Source organism: Pan paniscus, chromosome 19 (genome assembly GCF_029289425.2).
Source record: "Pan paniscus chromosome 19, NHGRI_mPanPan1-v2.0_pri, whole genome shotgun sequence".
In the NCBI taxonomy this organism is placed as follows: domain Eukaryota; kingdom Metazoa; phylum Chordata; class Mammalia; order Primates; family Hominidae; genus Pan; species Pan paniscus.
Genome location: NC_073268.2, coordinates 75,583,044 through 75,603,762, shown reverse-complemented (window position 1 = coordinate 75,603,762; position 20,719 = coordinate 75,583,044). Strand labels below are relative to the sequence as shown.

General features: G+C 46.6%; 1 long non-coding RNA gene across 4 annotated transcripts in view; it reads left to right on the top strand.

Moving 5' to 3' along the window:
• The window catches only part of LOC117976567 (uncharacterized), a 99,042-nt gene extending 89,133 nt beyond the window's left edge, over positions 1 to 9,909 (top strand). For 3 of the 4 annotated variants that reach the window (XR_010110691.1, XR_008621700.2, XR_004667283.3), the window contains one exon: positions 8,153 to 9,909. This is a non-coding gene — a long non-coding RNA (uncharacterized LOC117976567). Of the gene's footprint in view, positions 1 to 5,300; positions 5,413 to 8,152 lie in introns of all 4 variants that reach the window. The other variant, XR_008621701.2, reaches the window with a different exon arrangement.
• The last annotated feature ends 10,810 nt before the right edge of the window (positions 9,910 to 20,719 follow it).

The following is a 20,719-nucleotide window of genomic DNA, read 5'->3' as shown; positions in this document are numbered from 1 at the left end:
CAATAATAAGCATTTAATGTGCTTGTTAAAGTTTAAGAAGCACTGCTTTAGGATATCCAAGAGAAAAGGCCAAGAACAACAGCAACCAAACAAACCACACCCTTTCTCCTCCCAAATAGTCCCCACCTCAAGGAGCTTGTAGACTGGTTTAGGAACACAAACCACACATATGGAAAGTGGCATGAAAATGATCATTAAGAAAGATGCCGTTAATGCCGTGTGGGCTCCCCTAGGACATGTAGGACACACACATTTGGAGAGGGTGCAAAAGAATGATTACAGTTAAGAGGCCGGGCGTGGTGACTCACGCCTGTAATCCCAGCACTTTGAGAGGCGGAGGCAGGCAGATCACTTGAGGCCAGGAGTTTGAGACCAGCCTGATTAACATGGTGAAAACTCATCTCTACTAAAAATACAAAAATTAACCAGGCATGGTGGCGTGCACCTGTAATCTCAGCTACTCTGGAGGCTGAGGCAGGACAATTGCTTGAACCCAGGAGGCGAAGGTTGCAGTGAGCCCAGATCGGGCCAGTGCACTCCAGCCTAGATGACAGAGTGAGATTCTGTCTCAAAAAAGAAAAAAAAAAAAAAAAAAAAGAATGATTACAGTTAAGAGGGGTCAGTCTGGGCAGTCTTCCTGCAGGTGGTGAGATTCTCCTTGGCTCTTGAATAAGGTGATAAGCATGTATTAATGGAGAAGGAAAGGACAGAGAAGGGCATTGCAAGTGGACAGATCAGGACAAATCTGGGAGGAAGCAAACTGTAAATTCTAGACAGTGGCCTACAAATACTTAATTCTTTTATGCATGTTCCCAGGCTTTCACTAGATCCTTGCAGCTACACACGTCACACATTAACGTGGCTGCACACACATGTGATTTCGTGACGTTACATTTTAGTCAGTGGCTCTCATGGGACTTCTTCAGACGTGTTCACATACAGACTTTTTTCTTTGGATTCGTACAGGCAGGTCTTCACCTCTTCCTCTCTTGTGTCTTCAGCTGTGTTTTCTAGCTCTTCTTTCTAATCCGGTGGAAGGAAATCCCTTACATGTGCATTCTCCTGAATTGCTAGAGCCTTTCTTAACAGCGGTGCAAATCTTCTCTGTAAAGCTCTTAATCAGATCTCATAAACGATTAGCCCAAATGCATTTTCAGTTTCTAAAGTTAATCATCCTTGAGGGCCAGGAGTTAACATGAAAATGGGGAACTTGCGGTTGTTCCCCTGTCTTAACATCCAGATTTAGTTTGCAAAGCAAAAGTCATTCCACGGAAGATGAAATCAAGAGTCTCAGCGTGTATTTTCCAAATGAGGTGGTGTGATTGTATCCTTCTCATCCTTGCACATATGTGGCAACCAAAAGAGTTGTCCCAGAGGTGAAATAGTGGGATGAAGTGAAGAGTGTCAGAGCAGCCCACTGGGCGCCTGAGGGAAAGCACACAAAGGGAGCTGACCCCACAGCTTCCTGAAGTAACACCAGGAAATGAGACTCCGGATCATTTGGGGGGACATAATACCCTCTACATAGTTCTTTAGAAGAGTTCTCCCAGGCTGGGCACGGTGGCTCATGCCTGTAATCCCAGCACCTTTGGAGGCTGAGGCGAGAGGATTGCATGAGCCCAGTTCAACACCAACCTGGGCAACACAGGGGGACCCTGTCTCTACAGTTTTGTTAATTAGCCGGTCATGTTGACACACGGCTGTGGTCCTAATTACTCAGTAGGCTGAGGCAGGAGAATCGCTTGAGCCCGGAAGACTGAGGCTGCAGTAATGCGGTGAGCCAAGATCATGCTACCTGGGTGACAGAGCAAGCCCCTGTCTCAAAACAAAACAAAAGGAATAGTTCACCCATAAGCTGAGAGCCTCTTCCCTTGTCTGAGCCTTGCTGTGGGTTGCTGAAATCAGCATTGAGCACTGGGTCTGTTGGGGTGGTGTATGCTCATCGGCTTCAGGGCTGCAGATTCCTTTGCCCAGCAACGCCCTGGCAAGGACAGTGTTGACTGCCCAACAGCAGCCAAGTGTTCATCTCTGTCAGGGCCTATCGGCAAGCAGCTTGTTCACCAGCTGCCCAGCACACCCGGAAAAAATGGCTCCTATGTTCACACAGATAATTTGGGTTGATAGGAATAGCATCAGGGGAAGACAATGATGTCACCAAATCAATACTTGTGCTTCACAAATTAAAGTCTTGGCTCTGGCCCTGAGTTTATATTCAGGAGGGCACGACTCCCGGACAGAGACTAACTGCAACAGACATTTTGCTCCCAACAACAGCAAATTCTCTTTTCTTCGTAAGGAGTCAACTAGAGACTTGATATATTAAAGAAAATCCATTGAGGCTCATGCCCATAATCCCAACACTTTGGGAGGCTGAGGTGGGGGGATCGCTTGAGCTCAGGACTTTGAGACCAGCTTAGGCAACATGGTGAAACCCTGTCTCTGCTTAAAAAAAAACAAAAATACATATATATATATATATAGAGAGAGAGAGACAGACAGACAGACAGAGAAAATCCATTGAGAGCATCCCTTAACTGTGAATTTATGTTTGTTGTGGCATCTCTCTAGAAAATAATGTTGGTAAGCTAGAAGAGGGGACCTGCATGCTGGCGTAAATGAAGCTTTCTACACTCATGTTTGTAGCAGCATTATTCACAATAGCCAAAAGTTGGGAGCCAATCAAGTGTCCATTGATGGATGAATGGTAAACAAAATATGGTAGATACATACAGCAAAATATTCAACTTCAAAAGGAAGGAAATGTCAACATATGCTACAACATGGATGAAACTTGACAACCTTATGCTAAGTGAAATAAGACAGTCACAGAAAAGCAAGTACAGTATGATTCCACTTCAATGCGCTACCTAGAGTAGTCAAGTTCATAGAGACAAAAAATAGAATGGTGGGCCAGGCGCGGTGGCTCACACCTGTAACCCCAGCACTTTGGGAGGCTGAGGTGGGCAGATCACGAGGTCAGGAGATGGAGACCATCCTGGCTAACATAGTGAAACCCCATCTCTACTAAAAATACAAAAAAGTTAGCTGGGTGTGGTGGCGCACACCTATAGTCCCAGCTACTTGGGAGGCTGAGGCAGGAGAATGGCGTGAACCCGGGAGGAGGAGCTTGCAGCAAGCCAAGATCACGCCACTGCACTCCAGCTTGGGTGACAGAGTGAGACTCCGTCTCAAAAAAAAAAAAAAAAAAAAAGTCGAATGGTTGTTGCCAGGGACTGGAGGTAGGGGGTGATGGGGAGTTATTGTTTAACGGGTACAGAGTTTCTGTTTGGGAAGATGAAAACACTAGAGGTGATGTAGTGATGAATGCACAACAGTGTGAATGTCTTTAATGCCACTGAACTGCACGCTTAAAAATGGTTAAAATGGTAAATTTATGTTATGCACATTTTGCCACAATAGGAAAAAAAAAAAAGAATGAATCTTTTACTCATCAGCCAGACAGCAAGTCCTGTATTTAAATGGATCACAACATCGTGGGCTCTGTGGAGATTTCTTAGAAATGTTCAGTAGAGTAGAAAGGGTTTAGCCCCTGATTGAGTTTGCTTTTGGACATAAATTAGTAATCATAGAGGCTGACAAACTGATTACTCATAAATCAGTCACGCAAAACAAAACACAGACTGCAACACAGTACCCTAAGTTTTACCAACTAGGCAGTTTTCCTATCTTGTAGATCAGGACTTTTCAGACTTGAATGTGCATGGGAATCACCCAGGCATCTTGTTTAAAATGCAGATTTGGATTCAGTATGTTTGGGGTGGAGCTTCAGATTTCTGTCTGTACAACCAGTTCCCAGGGGATGCTGATTCTATTGGTCCAGGGACCCAGTTTCAAGTAGCAAGAGTGTAGACCTCTCTGTAATTAAGATTCCTTTCTTTGCTCATTTGGCAAGAAAAAAAAGGTTCCTGTCCACACCTTGGAGGTAACAGCCTCCTCATGAAAATCAAACACAGGCATCTCCAGATTTAGATGGAAGAAAAGTCTGTGGGAGATAGGAATTATTCCTGGGATCCTCTCATTTTGCTACTTACTGCCATCAAAAGTCAGGTTTCAGGGATCAACTCCATCTTTTTCTCCACCCAACCATGGACATACTGTAAATAAATCCCTTGCACTTATTCTCTTTGGGTATAGACCAGATCAGCTGCAATTTCAGAAAGAAAGAAAGAGAGAGAGAGGGAGGGAGGGAGGGGAGGAAGGATCAGCTGCAATTTCAGAAAGAATGGAAGAAAGAAAAAGAAAGGGAGAGAGAGGAAAAAAAGAAAAAGAAAGGAAGGAAGGAAAAGAGAGAGAGAGAGAATGGGAAATAAGAAAAATATGAGAAGCAAACGACTTCCTTTGAAGTGCTCTAACATAATCATTCAGCATCTCCTCATTGCTTTTAGGCTCAAGCTCCAAATCCTCAGAAGCGCTTCTGGGGTCTGATGAGGTCCCTGCCCACCCAGCTCATCTCTCACTCTTCCCCTGCTTGTACTCTGTGTTCAGCCATATTGAATTCTTTTCCTTTTTTTTTTTTTTTTTTTTTTTACAGTTGCTGTCTCCTTGATCTGGAAGCTTGTCCCTCCTTGTAACACCTGGCAGGCATTGTCTCTTCTGGAAAGACTTTACGCCACTGCCCTCTTTTGCTGCCCTTTGAGTTGGGTTGTCTTTCTCTGTCTTCATTTGTACACTGTGCTTACCTCTGGCACAGCACTTCTCAGTATATTTCCATTGTATTCCCCTGTCTATGTCCCCTCTGAACTGTGAGCTCCTTGAGGGATGGAAAGATGTCAAAAGGCTGACAAACTCAGTGTCTCGAACATATGAGGTGCTCAACGTTGAAAGAATGGGCAAATGAAAAAGAACTGTAACATTGTATGACATTTGAAGAAGACATTGCTGGCCCGGCGCAGTGGCTCATGCCTCTAATCCCAGCACTTTGGGAGGCTGAGGCAGGTGGATCACTTGAGGTCAGGAGTTCGAGACTAGCCTGGCCAACATAGCAAAAACCCGTGTCTACTAAAATTACAGAAAATTATTGCTTGAACCTGGGAGGCAGAGGTTGCAGTGAGCCAAGGTCACTGCACTCCAGTCTGGGCAACAGAATGGAAGGAGTAAGAAAGAGGAGGAGGAGGAGGAAGGAGAAGAAGAAGAAGGAGAGGGGAAAGGAGGAGGGAGGGGGGAGGCGGAGGGGGAGAAAGGGGAGGAAGAAATTGCTTAGTTCCTAAAACACCATGATGTTGCCCTCAGAATGACTTTTGTAAAGGCCAAACACATTGACACCAATTTCTGTGTTCCAGCAACTGCAACTGAACTCCTCTGTTCTGATAAATTATATTGCCCCAGCTTCCTCATTTTATATTGCTGACCATGTATCTTCTCCTGAAGACCAAATATGAAGAAATACACAAGGTGGTAGTAATAATTTTTAATGGAATTTGAGGAAAGCTAGAATCTCTTTTAATATTGTACTGTTTTTGGCTGGATGCGGTGGCTCAAGCCTGTAATCCCAGCACTTTGGGAGGCCGAGGCGGGTGGATCACAAGGTCAGAGTTCAAGACCAGCGTGGCCAAGATGGTGAAACCCCATCTCTACTAAAAGTACAAAAATTACAGCACGCCTGTAATCCCAGCTACTTGGGAGGCTGAGGCAGGAGAATCACTTGAACCTGGGGGGCGGAGGTTGCAGTGAGCCAAGATTGCGCCACTGCACTCCAGCCTGGGTGACAGAGCGAGACTCCATCTTGAAAAAAAATTTTTTAAAAATTAAAAAAAAAATATATATATAGTACTGTTTTTATTGCTAATTTGACCCTTAAATAACACTTTAAAATTGCAATGTTTCCAGATTTGAGGTCTCTGGGCATCTAGCAGTTACTAGCAGTCTCCAAATTGGTACGTCTATATGTCTATCTATAGATCCTGGCACAGATACTGCCTGCTTTATACAAAGTACTGTGCCAGGAGTTCCTACTGTCACAGGCTTTGCTCTTTAATGGGGAAATGTCACAAATGCTACACTAGAATTCTCAGCAGCTCTGACCTACTTGACTGCCTCCTCCTCTTGTCTCCTATGCCTTCTAAGATGTTGGTCTCTGCCAGTTCTCCTGGCTGTTCTCTGGACACCTCTTTTTACTTTCCTTTTCTGGCTCCTCTTTGACCAATTCATTTATGTTAGTGCTCTGTAGGGTCTGTGCTGGTGTCTCTTATCTTCTCACTTTCCAGCTGTACTTGGTGGGTGTATGCCCTTTATGTCCATAGCCTTGGCACCTATTTATTCCCAGCTCAATCACTAGCCTCCAGCTCTCTCATTAACTCTAGGCAGAGATTTCCAACTGCCAGTGGGGCTTGTCCACTTGAATGTCATGCAGGCATCTTAAACACAGCATGGCATTATCCTGTCTTTATCTTTCCTCCTGTTCTTCTATTCCCTACTGTGGTTAATGGCACCTTTGTTTCCTCAGCTGCATGGACTAGTGACTTCTAAATCATTCTTTTATTTATTTATTTATATTTATTTATTTGAGACAGGGTCTCACTCTGCCATCCAGGCTAGAGTGCAGTGGCTTGGTCATTGTGCACCGCAGCATCAATGTCCTGGGCTCAGGTAATCCTCCCACCTCAGCCTCCTGTGTAGCTGGGACTCCAGGCACGTGCCACTAAGCCTGGCTACTTTTTTGCTTTTTTTTTTTTTTTTTTTTTTTTTTTTAGAAATGAGGTTTAAGCCATGTTTCCCAGGTTGGTCTTGAACTCCTGGGCTCAAAGGACCCACCCACCACAGCCTCCCAAAGTGTTAGGATTATAGGCGTGAGCCACCACACCCAGCTCCAAGTCATTCTTAATGCCTTCTTTCCCTACATAATCTTCCTTCCAAACAATAACCAAGCTTTGTTGATTTAATCTCTCAGTTCTTTCTTGAACCCATTCTGTTCCCTCTTTTTCAGTCATCAAGATGTTATCACTTCTCACCTAGATTAGTGAAATAGTGTTCCTGTTGATTTCTTGGCCTCCAGTCCTTCCCCACTAATACTCTTCCTTCAGACTGCTTCCAGAACGTCTTTCTAAAGCCCAAACTTGATCTTCTCAATCATTTACTTAAAATTCTTCAAGAAATCCTTCTGTCTACACAGTTCAAAGCCCACAGCAAGATCTATGAAGCTCTGTGTGACTTACCTTTTAGCCCACTTATGTTTTCAGCCTCCTCTGCTGACACTCTCCCCACATACCCAAAGATCCCCACATACCAAACCACTCAGCATTTCCTCACACACCATTCTGGCTCCTCTTTCAGGGGCTTTCCAGCTACTTTGGAAATCCAGCCTAGGAAACTCCTGTTATTGTCAAGATCCACTCAAATATCACTTCTTTTGTGAAGACTTCACCTCCAAGCACTCAGGGCATATTTCTATTACAGCACCTCTCATGTTAGATAATAATTTTTTTTTTCTTTTAGAGACCAGGTCTTGCTCTGTCAGGCTAGAATGCAGTGGCACAATCATAGCGTACCGTGACTTCCAACTCCTGTCCTCAAGTAATCCTCCCTCCTTGACCTCCCAAAGTGCTGGAATTACATGTGGAAGGCACTGTGCTCAGGCTATAATTATGTTTTTTACGCCTCCTCCCCTCCTAGACTGAGCTACAGAAACCATGTCTCACTCTATTTTCTATCCTGGCCCTTGACACAATATTTAGCACATATCAAGCCTTGCATCAGTGTTCAAGGAGTAACCAAATAATTGAATGAATAAATAACCGACTGTGATACAAGTTAGAATAAGAGCAGTAGGCAAGGTGCAAATAAACTGCTGCTGTAGGGCGTTCAGAGGACTGGGTCACATTTCTTTGAGCAACCAAAAAAGACTTTGTATAATTGATTGCCATCTCTCCACTTAGCCCTATATATTTGTTTATGACTTAACACAAAGTCGGTTCATTCCATCCCAGATATGGCCCACTTCTTCTCCAGCCTCCACCCAAATACTGAAACTAGTTTTCTCTTTTCTGTCTCCTGTGTAATAGTAGATCTTTAGTTCGTTTTAGCTTTGCATATAATTTTTATAATCATTTACCTATTTATAAAGGGAGGTCCCTTCTTTATTCTAAAAAGGATTTAAGTGCCTGCCTCATAAACTGATTGTGTGTTTTTATTATAGCTTCTTGTATAGAAGATACCTAAAAAGTGTTTGCTGAATGAAGAAATAAAGGATTGCTCAGGCACCACTGGCACTTTAAGTTGTTCAGCAAGTACTCGTGCCTCTTAAGAACTGGCCAAGGGCCGGGCGTGGTGGTTCATGCCTGTAATCCCAGCATTTTGGGACGCCGAGGCGGGCAGATCACGAAGTCAGGAGTTCGAGACCAGCGTGGCCAACATGGTGAAACCCCATCTCTACTAAAAATACAAAAACTTAGCCGGGCGTGGTGGCCTGCGCCTGTAGTCCCAGCTACTCGGGAGGCTGAGGCACAAGAATTGCTTGAACCCACGAGGAGGAGCTTGCAGTAGGCCGAGATCGCGCCATTGCACTCCAGCCTGGGCAACAGGGCAAGACTCTGTCCTGAAAGAAAAAAAAAAAAAGAACTGGCCGAGGTCTTAGCTGGAGCACTCTCTCTACCCTAAATGTTTGACTGCATTTCTGTCCATTTTCAATCCGTTTTGGTTATATGTTTTTTCACACAGGTCTGTTGAACTTAGAACACCGAAGGCCTGTGTGTTTTCATGGCTCACAGCTCATGTTGTGTTGACCTGCCCCACTGTGGTTAATGTTTAGCCCCTAAACCACCAGCTGAATGTCCTTAAATCTGAAAGAATAATGAACACACGCCAACAGAGAGCTGAGGTTTATTTGGTGACTTGCGCCACATACTTTGCGAATATCATCTCAGTCATCCTTTTAGCATCTCTCTCAGGCACATACTCTCCTCTGTGGTGGCTCATGCCAGTAATCCCAGCCCTTTGGGAGGCCGAGGCGGGCAGATCACTTGAGGCAAGGAGTTCGAGACCAGCCTGGCCAACACGGTGAAACCCCATCTCTACTAAAAATACAAAAATTAGCCGGCTATGGTGGCATGCGCCTGTAATCCCAGCTGCTCGAGAGGCTGAGGCAGGAGAATCATTTGAACCCAGGAGGCAGAGGTTGCAGTGAGCCTAGACTGCACCATTGCACTTCAGCCTGGGTGAGACCCCATCTCAAATAAATAAATAAATAAATAAATAAGGGAAAAGCTATCACACAGCAGAATACAGTCCAAGGGTAACTACTGAAGGGCCAGATCAAGGAGCAAAGTCTATCATGTATCAACCTTTACAGTGTCCCCAAGGGTCAGCTGTGTATAGGGGCCCACACAGAATTTGGAATCCAAATACATCTCTGGATCCCCAGGCCTGTGTTTGACTCGCCAGGTAGTAATGAGATGTCTCCATTTTCTGCAGGCTGAATGATTCCCTCAGAGCAGAAGTATAAGCATATTTATTGTTTTTCCTTCTATCATAAACAGTTATTGGTTGTGGCCCTTTCTCCCTTCCAAATAGGTGCCCAAATTTCTGGAAGTGGAAGGGCCCAACTTTCCCATATCAGGGGGTGGGCCCCACTGGGCGTGAGCCAATCAGTGTCTTCTGTCCTGTGAGCTCCCGATTTATGCTGGTCTATAACCTGAGATGGCCTTCTCAGGATGGACCTCCGGGGATTGCTGGAACTTGGACTCTTGTCAGCCTGGTAAATGGTATGTCTTAGATCTGCTGCAGCCGTCGTGGAAAGCTTGAAGCTGCCAGGAGAGAGGGGTTCCAACATGTGGTGGCTAAAGAATGAATCCAACTCAAAGGAAGCAGAGCCAAGAAATGGATCCATGCTGTTTGAATCTTGGATCAAATTGTGCCTGGATCTCCAGTGAGACAATAAATTCCTGTATTACTCAAGCCTATTTGAGATTGTTTTCTTTCACTTGAAACATTAAACTTTTAAATTGATACACCCTAGTAAAATTATAAACTGTGTGACAGCAGAGACTGTGTCTCTCTCTTTTTTTTTTTTTTTTTTTTTGAAACAGAGTTTCACTACCGTCACCCAGGCTGGAGTGCAGTGGTGTGATCTTGGCTTACTGCAACCTCCGCCTCCTGGGTTCAAGTGATTCTTGTGCCTCGGCCTCCCAAGTAGCTGGGATCACAGGTGTCTGCCACCATGCCTGGATAATTTTTTGTATTTTTGGTAGAGATGGGGTTTCACCATGTTGGCTAGGCTGGTCTCAAACTCCTGACCTCAAGTGACCAACCAACTTGGCCTCCCAAGATGCTGGGATTACAGGCGTGAGCCACCGCGCCCGGCCCAAGACTGTTTCTCTTGATCACTTATGTGTCCCCTGGCACGTGGTAAGGATTCAATAAATAACTTTTGAATGGATGCATTTTAGCTGCAAGGAATACCCATAAACTCTCTTTTACTCAGCTGACAGCTAAGGAATCTGGTGTTATATAAGAAAGTGATGATGTGGATCTATAAGTTGGACCTTACCCCAACACTGGGATTTTTCTAATCACAGGAAATCTTCCAGTAAATATGTTGGGGTCTTTGAGGGGCCCCAAAATAGCAGTCTGCTCCCTTCTCTGTGAATTTTGAATTGAATCAGAAGATAGCAGCAAGCTAGATGAGGACCAAAAATAACCTTTTCTACTGATAAAGCTGATATTAGAGAATGTGGCTTATATCATCAGACAATCGAGCTTCCCGATACTCAACTTCAGAATTAGGCAGACTTGGCGGCTCGATGACAGGCAGCTGAGCTGGAATGGGCCTACTCTTCCCACCCCACGGGAGCGAAGCTTGCTCCCAAGAAGAAAAGAGAGGGTGATATAAGACACAGTTCCTCCTTCCAAACTCACCAGTCATATTAAACCACTCCTCTCATATTAAACCACTCCTCCCTCTCAGGGAAGAGGGGGCGGGCGGAGAGAAGCAAGGAGTGTTCGGACTCCTTTCAGAAGAAAGAAAACATTAGGAGTGGAAAGACCCAGGCTCCCTCACACACACACGTGTGATTTGGTCAGGTCATTGATTCTACTTTGTTTTCAATCAAAATGGGTGATATTTCCAAGTGGTGGGATACGTTTGCTGTCTAAAATATAGAATAGCTCCATAGAATAACTCACGCATCACAATATCAAGCTCCCCAAGGAGTTAGAGATCTTCATTTAAAATTATGCAAAATTCAAAAGAAGAAACAAGAATTCACGACGAAATTACACAATCAGGGGCACTAGGTGGCAATAAGCCTTTTGCTCTCTCACCATGCCCATCAAAGGCATTTCAAGAGCACTGAAAGCTCACACACTTCCCACGCCGACTGTCAGTTTCTTTCTGGATGATCTCAGAGCCACACAGAGCATTCTTAGTCACTGGGAGAACAGAACCAAAGCTTAACTCCTTGGTGGCACCAGGGGAAATGGCACTTCAAGTTGGATTCCAGGAAATCCAGGGAAACACTTGACATAGGAAGTCTGCGACCACATTCCCAGTTTCCCCAGTGTCAAGGCTGGGGCCATGAGCATTGTTCAAAATACTCAGGCCTGCATTGTGTCTGTCTGCCACATGCTTTTGGTTTTACTCACCAGGGCACTTTTTCCTGTTTCTGTTTTTTGGAATTTTTTGGTTTTGCTTTTTAAGGTAAACATGTACCATCTAGGCTTCAAGAAACTTCCTTGAATAACCATCGTTTGTCGATTCGAAGTTTGATACACAAACTACCAGCTGAATTGGACAATCATAACCCCCCAAATGAGCCAAAAGTACATTTAAAATTCAACATGGATTTTCCTAAAACTGGTATTGGCTGTTTAATGTGACTGAGCCCGGTGAGAAACAGGATGCCCTGAACTCAGCAGGGATCCCCTCTGTTCTTGCTGCCAAGATAAAGTTTTGCTCTAATCTTTTTTTTTTTTTTTTTTTTTTTTTTTGATACAGAGTCTTGCTCTGTTGCCCAGGCCGGAGTGCAGTGGCACGATCTCGGCTCACTGCGACATCCGCCTCCCGGGTTCATGCCATTCTCCTGCCTCAGCCTCCCAAGCAGCTGGGACTACAGGCGCCCACCACCACGCCCAGCTAATTTTTTGTATTTTTAGTAGAGATGGGGTTTCTCCATGTTAGCCAGGATGGTCTCGATCTCCTGACCTCGTGATCCACCCGCCTCAACCTCCCAAAGTCCTGGGATTACAGGCATGAGCCACCACGCCCGGCCTGCTCTAATCTTAAGTAGCTTGCTGGTGGACTATTTGCTGGAGGTCACTAAGTAGACTTTGCTGGCCAGTCTTGGGAGAGAACCCAGGCTGATAAAGGAAACCTCGAACACAGCAAGATTGAGACATGTTCCCATCCTCTCTTCTCAAATGCAAAGCTATTTTCTCATCTATTACCTGCCCCTATTTTTACCATGAGAAGCTCTCCAATGCCACTTTAGCTATCGATAATTGGCAGTGAGTTTTGCAATTAACAGCTGCCCAGAATCAATTCCAAGGATGCGCAACTGAAACCACTTTTAAAAAGGCAGAGTTGGGGATTACTCAGCTGCCTACCTGACCTCCAATCCTTTTTCTTACCCCATACAAACCATTTGCTGGAAGAATCTGAAACTTGAACCACGTACCTAAATGCCCAGTTCTGGGTATGGGGTAGATATTTGAGAAATACTTCAATTGATTGATGTGTGCCCGGGGAAAGGGTACGGGCAGATCCACAAGGAGTTGCTGTGTAATTCATAGTGAAGAGTGGCTCTCCTGCTGACTCAAAACTCCTTTCTTATTTCAGGCCAAAGACTCCAGGGACAGATTTGGGTTAGAAACCTGGCCTCAGGGAAAAGCAAATGAAGCCTGTTCATTCCCCAGAAGAGAAGAAAGAGAATTGCTCACCGTGATGGGCACACCTCAGCTTTGCTAATTTATCGTCCTCATGAACCGCACCAGCACCCGAGCCTGTTGGAGACATGACCCAAGGCTTTGGGGGCTTTCTCGCAGCTTCTGCTTAAATGGAGGCAAGGAGGGAGCCAGTCCTTTCACCATGACCTCTAAATGACTCCAGTGCTGAAGGCTGTGGGGCCTTCGATCACTCGAAAACTAGGAGACATATATTTTTAGAGACATGCTGTCATCTGGGCAGCCTTAAGTGGATGTTTTCTCTGTCTTTCCTCAGATCTAGTGGGTTTGCAAGAAACCCTCCCAGGGCAGCAGCCTTAGAGGAAGTGCCTGCTAATGCAAGAAGGAGGGCAAGGGGGACAGCAAGCTGGAGCCTGGAGCTGCTCACGCGCTTGGAATCCTCGGCGGGCGCAGGCGGGGATTTACGGACCTGCCTTTTCCCTCATCATTCCGCAGGAAGCTTCTTTAAATGAGCCTCAGCCCAGCAGCTCTCATGGGGCCTGGTGTTTATAGTGGAGACTGAGATAAAAGAACCGTGGAGATGCCAGCCCTGGATTCCGACCCCACGGTCCAGGAATCATCAACTGGGCCCGAGGGCAAATCATGTTCTGTTTTCTCTGTGCGAAATGCCAGAATGCTCCTGCCTCGAAGAGGTTGACTCTGTTGTCAGCTGTGGGAAAAAACAGCCAGAGTTGCTATTTACACCCTGAACTGCAAGCTAGGTAAAAATAGCGCTAGCAGCTTGGTCCAGCTTCAAACCCCACTGCAGAGAGATTATTTTTGGAAGAGAAGATTTTCCTCCCCACCCACAGATCTGAAAATGGTCACCTCCCCGGAAGAAAGGAGGAGAGATGATCCCACGCAAAGGTGAAACCTACCCCCTTCCCACTTTCCCTGCCCAGGACAGCACATCAAGAGACAGACAAGAAATGCCCTCCCCTGACAGCAGGTCAGGCCCAGCACAGCCCTGCAGCTGACCTAGTTCAAGGTACAGTGAGAATTAATTAACTTTGACTAAGTGAGAGGAGGCAGCTTTCTGAACCTGGATGCTGCACCATCCTGTTGCTTGTTATGGCTAAAGGCAGAAAAAATAATTGATCAAAAGAGTACGCAAGACCCCAAAACAATAGCTCAGAGCCTGAGGGTCAGGAAATTACTCTCCAGCCCTCCCACTCCGGATAGGCCGTGATACGGCTGTAAAATGATGAACAAATTCCCAAAAGCTTGGTCTGGTCCTGCTTCTGTGTTGAGAACCCCTGGCAGCTGGGGGCTGAAAATTCTTCCCTCAGCTACTTGCTAGAGCTCAGGACCCGGTGTCTGGAGTTCCAGAACCTCCTTCAGGTTCAGGAAGTGATCCACATGACAATCAGTGGAAGAAAAGTCATTCCTCAATAGCATGCCCTTTATTCTGTAAAAAGATATTTTATAGGTACATCTAAGTATGTGGATTATGCTATCTTAGAACTCTAAAAAGATATACACATGTGGATAGTTCTTATCAGGTAAAACTATATTAAGACTATGTGAAAAACAGCAGAGAAAAATACCAGATCCATGGTGTCATGAAATTGTTCTATAATCTGAAAGCGCCCAGGCTGCCCAGAGCTGAAACCAAGAGGTGCTTAATAAGTATTTTTAGGGAGGAAGAGAAAACACCTCCCACATCCTACCTCCATCCAAACCTCCTTCTACGGAGATCCAGGAACCAAAACGAATCTTCCAGTTTGAGAAGACATACCTCGGCATCCCCACCCACCTGAAAGAAAGGCGAGAGAATGACATAGCGCTCCCCCAACCTCTCAGCACCCCCTACCCAACACACCAGATCTTCACTACCCTGGCCTCAGTGTGAGCACTGGGGTAGCAACAAAGTCGGGGACACCTGGGTCTAGGTGGAAGTGGCACAGATGGGCATGTGCCAGGGGCACAAGGGCAGCTCATGCCTGGCTTCTCCTCCGGCGGCAGACAGACTGAGGTTTTAGTCTCGTCATTGTCACCTGCTAGCTGTATGACCAACTCACTTCACCTTTTTGAAATCTGTTTTCCTCGCTAAGAGGGCTGATACCACCCACCTGCTGGGGTTGGTGAGAACGAGCTGAAGCAGCACGTGTGAAGGCTGTTTGGTGGCTGCTGCAGAGTGAGGGCTATTGTGCATCCAGGGGCAGTCCTGTTTCTCCGGGGCATATCCTGAGCCAGATTCGGGGATCTGTCTTACTTCCAGCTACCTGACGATGGGGAGTCTACCAGACGGCTAAAGTCTGAACTCTCTGAGAAATGCATGGCATTGACAGAAATTGCTAAAAATGTCCTTTCTCCACAGTGTGAGGCCCTCCTGCACCCTGCCCTTCATTTACTGTGGCCCTTCACCTGAAATGAAAATGGTCACCTCCAAGGAGCCAGAAACAGAATCTCCCTAATTGGGTGTCTCTGCCAATGGGTTGTCCGGCCAGCTAAGGGCTGGCTCAGCACAGGCTTCTCAGCTGAGGGAGGTCACGGAAATGGAGTCCCAGTGCCCCTTTCCAAGTCTCATCTACTCATGACATCGGGAGGGAAGAGTTGCCGCTCTGCTGAGTCATAGCTATTTAAGCCATCAGTACTCCGGGCTCGGAGACTCCCCAAGGACCTGGGAAAGACAGCTCAATATCCCTTTGATCAGGACTGCTTCGGGTTTCTATTTCCAAAGTTGAGAAATCCAGATAATGCTGACTCCTGCCCAGGAACGAAGTGAGAAGTGAGCTCAGGTCTTTCTCACTGAACTCCTGCTGAGAATTGTAGGCCAAGGTGGCCGGGCTCTCCCTTCCAGCCTAAGTCAGCTTCCTTCTGAGTCAGCTTTCTTCACCTCCCTATTAATAGCCACTGCTTTGGCTGACTCCATGCACAGTATGATTACAGTTTAATAATACGTCTCAAACCAGGAAGCAGTCACCTTCCTGGAGCTGGGCTGTGGAGGGCCCCCAGAGCAGAGGCTCCATCCCAGAAAACAGAGGCCAGAACAGCTGCAGAGAGGCTGGGGAGACAACGTAATTGGCCTGCAAGACAAGTCACTGCTTTGGGGTTTCTGTCTCACTGAGCTTCCTTTTGTTTAGGGCAGGAGACATGGACACAGGCTAACTTTCATTTTATTCTCACAGATATTCTTGGGCAGGACTGAAAAAGTGTGGCTATCTTATCCAATTATGCAGACCCCTCAGCTCACTGGAACGGCCAGTTCTAGGCCAACCTGGGGTTAGCCCCTTCCAGTGTCACCTTTTCCCTGTCACGACAGTAACACGGTGGCCTACTTAAAGAGGCTCAGGGCCAGGTGCAGTGGCTCACACCTGTAATCCCAGCACTTTGGGAGGCCAAGGTGGGCGGATCACGGATCACCTGAGGTCAGGAGTTCAGGACCAGCCTGGCCAACATGGTGAAACCCCATCATTACAAAAATACAAAAATTAGCTGGGCATGATGGCAGGTGCCTGTAATCCCAGCTACTCGGGAGGCTGAGATGGGAGAATCACTTGAACCCAGGAGGCAGAGGTTGCAGTGAGCCAAGATCGAGCCACTGCACTCCAGCCTGGGCAATACAGTGAGACTCTGTCTCAAAAAAAAAAAAAAGGATCAGATTGTCCAGATGGGATGGGATGCTGAGACCAGAATGAACCCCAGCAAAAAATAAATAATTTTTTTTTCACTTCACCCCTCTTCCCTTTCTCTGTTTCTCCCCAGGAAAGGCAAACAAGCTAAACGTGCTTTAGCATTAGATCATACTGAGAAGCAATGAAGTCAGGCCACCTGGTAATTTGTTCTAGACTTCCCATCCCTTGTGGGCCCTGAATGGGCAAAACATACAGGTTTAGGAGCCAGACATCCTGGGTTCAAATTCTCACTTAGCCTCTGAGCTGAGAGGGCTTAGTAAATTTACTCCACTTTTCTGAACCTCCATCTTCTTATGTATATAAAAGGGATAATAATATATCCTGAAATGATTTTAATGCAAATGAAATGAGACAACTTTAAAAAGTATGCCAAGTACTGTGCCTGGAGTATAGTAAGTGATCAATAAACTGTCTTAATTTTTCTTTTCAAAAAATAAAAAATGGGGAAATGTGAGGACAAGCCAAGATCATCCAAACCCCTCACACTGGTGGGAAAACATGACCAGCACCTCTCAGTGTGCAGGCCCATGATGTAAATGTCTGTGGTATGAGGGCCCATGAGAACAAGCAGAACGTTGTTTCTCTCCTCTGGATTCATACCATTCAGAAATTCCAAAGAGTGGCACAATCTGGACCACGACAGGTTCCACTGAAGCCAAAGTGAGGCGTCTCCTGGCTCCATTTATCCTCCCTGTTAACAGTTCTCAGAAGTCTCACAGTTCATAGGCTGGGCGTGGTGGGTCATGCCTGTAATCTCAGCACTTTGGGAGGCCGAGGTGGGCAGATCACCTGAGGTCAGGAGTTCAAGACCAGCTTGGCCAACGTGGCAAAACATCGTCTCTACTAAAAATACAAAAATTAGCCAGGTATGGTAGCAGGCACCTGTAGTCCCAGCTACTGGGGAGGCTGAGGCAGGAGAATCGCTTGAACCCGGGAGGTGGAGGTTGCCATGAGCCAAGATCGCACCACTGCACTCCAGCCTAGGTGACAAAAGGGGACTCTATCTCAAAAAAAAAAAAAAAAAGTCCCACAGTTCATAAACAAAGGATGGCACCATGAAAAACACAGGCAAGCCGAGGGTACAGAAGGGCTTCCATGAGGCTGGGTGTTTATCTATATTTCAAGGTCCCCCTTAAAAGAAACAGGTCAGCCAGGCCTCTGGGTGAACCCTGCTATCAGGAAGGCCAAAGGAGAAACAAAATATCATGGGTGCCCTGTTTTTCAACCTGCTGAGAAATAACCTGCCCCCAGACACCTGATTATTAGATGACAAATAATGGTCTCTTTAGCCCAGTCCCAGTTGGTGTCCCTCAGCAGCCTGCAAGTCTGGGGTGGGTGGGGGTGGGGTCGGACTTTGTTCTTGCCACAGCTCTCTTCCCTCTTGCTTGCTAAGAGCTCACACATATCTGATGGGAGCCAGCCAGCACTGCTGGCAGCACAAAGCGGGGCCAGCCCCCCCATGACCTCCCGTCACCCAACATTGCCCCCAGCTGACTAGGGGCTTCTGTGGCAGAGGAGAGAGCGGGCACTGAATTGACTTGGGCTCATTGCCATAGAGGCAGCCCAGAATTCCCCTCACCTCAGTAGGCAAAAGAGTGGTCCTTGTGTCCTTTGTGTTAACTCTAACCTGGGTTCTACCTACACGCAGATGTTGAGGGGGATGAGAACACTGTCTTTTTTTTTTTTGAGATAGGGTCTCACTCTGTCACCCAGGCTGGAGTGCAGTGGTGCAAACACAGCTCACTGCAGCCTTGACCTCCCTGGGCTCAGGTGGTCCTCCCACCTCAGCCTCCTGAGTAGCTGAGTCCACAGGAGCATATCATCATGCCTGGATAATTTTTTAAAATTTTTTGTAGAGACAGGGTTTCGCCGCATTACCCAGATTGGTCTCAAACTCCTGGCCTCAAGTGATCCTCCCCCGTCAGCCTTCCAAAGTGCTGAGATCACAGGCATGAGCCACCACACCCAGCCTACACCATCACTTATTTACATGCCACAAAGACCGCCCAATTTAAGGATCAGCTACCCTAACACCATTCACTCCTGCCGCCACTCAGCAAATAGTTTTTGAACATTTACCTTGTGCCAGCACTGTTCTAGGTTCTGAATGCACATTGGTGAATAAAACAAGATTGTCTCTGCCCTAGGGGAAGAGCCAGACAAAGAACTTGAAAATTAATACATAAATAATTGCAAATTGTGAGCAATGCTATTGAGAGAAGTACTTGGGGACAGTGATAGAGAATAACGATGGTGAGGGGAAGGTGTCTGATTTAGATGAGAAGGTGAGGGAGGACCTCTCTGAGAAAGTGACATTTAAGGACTTGGGATTTCCTCTTTCTGCTCAGCTAAAAGTTCTCTCAGTGAAAGGCTCTGAGAAGAATGAAAAGGTACTTCAGCCAGAGGTGCAGTAAAAAGCATTCTGGAGACTGGGCGTGGTGGCTCACCTCTGTAATCCTAGCATTTTGGGAGGCTGAGGCAGAAGCATTGCTTGAGCTCAGGAGGTCGAGGCCAGCTTGGGCAACATGGTGAAACCCCATCTCTACAAAAAATACAAAAATTAGCCTGGAGTGGTGGCACGCACCTGTGATCCCAGCTATTCGGAGGCTGAGGAGGGAGGATCACCTGAGCGCAGGAGGTTGAGGCTACAGTGAGCCGATATCACATCTCTGCACTCCGGCCTGAGTGACAGAGTGAGACCCTGTTCCCAAAAAAACCAGCATTCTGGAAGGAGAGCAAGGGCTACAGAACCCTCGTTCCAAGTTTCCTGCTGTGGATGCATTTACCCTTTCTGCCCCATGCTCAGCATCCATCTTTCCTCCTTCCCAGGGCCTTTCTAGCACCTTGTCCTGTCCCCTAGCATGTTCTCTTCTCTGTGAGGACATTGCTTTTCCTTGCATGACATCTGACATGGACATACTGTCTTTGAAAACACTTTTTTTTAAGACAGAGTCTCACTTTGTCACCAGGCAGGAGTGCAGTAGGGTAAACTCTGCTCACTGCAACCTCTGCCTCTTGGGTTCAAGCAATTCTCCTGCCTCAGGCTCCCAAGTAGCTGGGATTAGGTGTCCGCCACCACGCCCGGCTAATTTTTGTATTTTTAGTAGAGACGGGGTTTCACCATGTTGGCCAGTATGGTCTCAATCTCCTGACCTCGTGATCCACCCGCCTTGGCCTCCCAAAGTGCTGGGATTATAGGTGTGAGCCACTGCGCCCAGCCTGAAAACACTTTTATCTAGAGACCCTACAATCCTGGCCTTGAATCTCTGCAAGTCAAATAGTTCTGATCTGTAGGAGATAAAACTTGCCATTCCTCCTGGGCCAGCAGGCTGATTACAGAATCTGCTTTCTATAACTCTTTATCTCAGGACTGTTTTCCCAAATTAGCATTAGCTAGGTGGCTATCAGGCCATCTGCCCCGAGTTAAGGAGTTGGCCCCGAGATTGTTGTGAAAGCAGCCCAGACGTTGCAGCCAAACAGACCTGAGATGAATCCTAGCTCCTTCTTTATCAGCTTTGTGACCTTAGGCAAGTCACAGGGCTTCTCTGGGCCTCAGGTTCCTTACATGCAAGATTAGGAGGAGGAGAACACCTACTCCCGCAGAGTTGGCGCAGCAATTAGCTACGAGGCATGCAAGATGGATGGAAGTCATATGTACTCCACAAATGGGAGTCTTTGTTATGACATCAACTATAAAACAATCTGAGTAGAATTTTGGCAGTGCCTTTTATGAAGGTGACTGATTGCTCCATTAAGAATGGTGGCCAGGTTTCCATTTCAGCAACCATTTGGCCACAGGAGCTTTTTATTTTTTATTTTTTAATTTTTTTGAGACGGAGTCTCACTCTGTCGCCCAGGCTGGAGTGCAGTGGCGCGATCTCGGCTCACTGCAGCCTCCGCCTCCTGGGTTCAAGCAATTCTGCTGCCTCAGCCTCCCGAGTAGCTGGGACTATAGGCGCACGCCACCACGCCTGGCTAATTTTGTATTTTTAGTAGAGATGGGGTTTCACCAAGTTGGCCAGGCTGGTCACGAACTCCTGACCTCAAGTGATCCGCTCACTTCGGCCTCCCAAAGTGCTGGGATTACAGGCGTGAGCCACCGTGCCCAGCTGACAGGAGCACTTTAATCTGGGGATTGCTAAGAACCAGGTGAAAGGAGAACACTTTGGGACCTGGGAAAAGGCATGGCT